This window comes from Littorina saxatilis, linkage group LG2 (genome assembly GCF_037325665.1).
Source record: "Littorina saxatilis isolate snail1 linkage group LG2, US_GU_Lsax_2.0, whole genome shotgun sequence".
Lineage (NCBI taxonomy): Eukaryota > Metazoa > Mollusca > Gastropoda > Littorinimorpha > Littorinidae > Littorina > Littorina saxatilis.
The window spans coordinates 59,753,394-59,755,315 of record NC_090246.1 but is presented as its reverse complement, the minus strand read 5'-3'; the positions used below and the strand labels follow the sequence as shown (position 1 = coordinate 59,755,315).

The 1,922-nt window shown below is 44.3% G+C and overlaps 1 long non-coding RNA gene across 1 annotated transcript in view; it reads left to right on the top strand.

Annotated features, from left to right (window-relative positions):
• Positions 1–505, top strand: part of LOC138959399 (uncharacterized) — an 11,117-nt gene extending 10,612 nt beyond the window's left edge. The window contains exon 3 of the long non-coding RNA XR_011453712.1: positions 1–505. This exon is cut by the window's left edge and continues 3,247 nt beyond it. This is a non-coding gene — a long non-coding RNA (uncharacterized lncRNA).
• The last annotated feature ends 1,417 nt before the right edge of the window (positions 506–1,922 follow it).

Sequence of the window (1,922 nt, the reverse complement as noted above, 5' to 3'; positions counted from 1 at the left end):
ATTCCAGCAGTTGTTGATTTCCTTCTTGTGTCGAAACAAGGGTAGCGGGATTGAACAGTGAAGGGATTTCATGACTTGCCTTCAATGTGTCGACACGGTTTTCTTCTTCTTTCTTTCTTCTGCTCGCAGCTTGTCGCGCTGAAGCTGGCTTGGCGGCTTTCGTCGAAAATGTTGAGTCATGGCTGGCCGGTCCGAGTCAGAGGCTGACACAAGTCGCAGGACAACTGTAGTTTTCGCTCCTTCTGCATACACTTTCCAGGAACAGACGGTGTTTACCTTGAGCAGGGCTTCCAGTGTACCTTCTAGAGCTGTTGGAAGTCCATCAGCTGGCCTTTTGAGGGAATTATTGAGCGTTTCTCAAAGTTAAATCGAGAGCTCTAAATTTCTCTTGAAACCTTCATTGCACTGTCATCAACTGTGTTTTGTCAAATGTTTAAAATTTGTTGCAAATGCCTAAACAGTATCAAATGTGTATTAACGTCAAATAAATGTATTTTAAAGAGTAGTGCTAGTTTGATCGTGTGTGTGTGTGTGTGTTTTGGGTGTTGTTGTGGTCTCAGTGAGGCGACCGATAGAAAATTAAGTAGAAGTGCAATGCGAAGGACAAATCCGCTGTCTCTCTCTCTCACACACACATCCCAAGTCACACACGCACAGACATTGGTAAGGCGTCCGCCCCGTGATCGGGAGGTCGTGGGTTCGAACCCCGGCCGGGTCATACCTAAGACTTTAAAATTGGCAATCTAGTGGCTGCTCCGCCTGGCGTCTGGCATTATGGGGTTAGTGCTAGGACGGGTTGGTCCGGTGTCAGAATAATGTGACTGGGTGAGACGTGAAGCCTGTGCTGCGACTTCTGTCTTGTGTGTGGCGCACGTTATATGTCAAAGCAGCACCGCCCTGATATGGCCCTTCGTGGTCGGCTGGGCGTTAAGCAAACAAACAAACAAACGCACAGACACTGACACACATTCCCACGCACTCACTCACTCACTCACACAAACTTCATACACACAAAACACACGGACGGACACACACATCTTTACAATCAAACACACACACATACACACACACACACACACACACACACACACACACACACACACCTACACTCAAACTTACGCACACGTACACTGAAACATATATACACACACACACACACACGCACACACACACATCAAAACACACTCACACACATATAGTCCTTACGGCAGGGCAATAACCCCTTGAAAAATACCTCGGAAAATGTTTTAATGGTTTTGGGTAGTTTAACTCCTGAAGTTTACAAATCCGCAGGATGACATCTTTAAATCCTTGGGCAAATTGAGACAAAATTAATTATAGGAAAATTAGCAAATGTTGATTTTTTTGTTTAGACACAAAAGGCATTCCATAGAAAAAAGGGCTAGAATGGCGTCATAACTTCATGACGTCGGGAAAACGTAATGAGTAATATGACAACACGTGCAGTATGGCCTGTAGTGTTGTCCGTGTCCGTACTTGAGCTCCTCTTCCAAGACAAAAAACAAAGGCATTTGACGTGTTTCATTCTGCTAAATGGAAACAATTTGCACATGAGTGTGTATGGAATTACATCCAGGCTGAGAAGATGTGAAACCTGTGTTATTCGTGGACTTGTGATTAGTGCGTATGGTGTTCCAAAGCACAGGTTTCACTGTCGAAGATAAAACTTGTAAATTGATCTTACAAAATGGCGGGTGATGATCAAAGAACATCGTGAGAGACTAGTTTTCTCCGATTTGATTGTTTACCAGACGATAGAGATATTTTAGATGGAAGCGTATGCCATCTGGTGACAGCTGTTCATTAACCAGTGTGTTCGTAGGAGTGCTTAATTTCTCTGCAGAAGATCCATGCGTGAAAATCGGTGAAGTCTTTCAGCAAATGTCGCAGTTTGTAAGCGA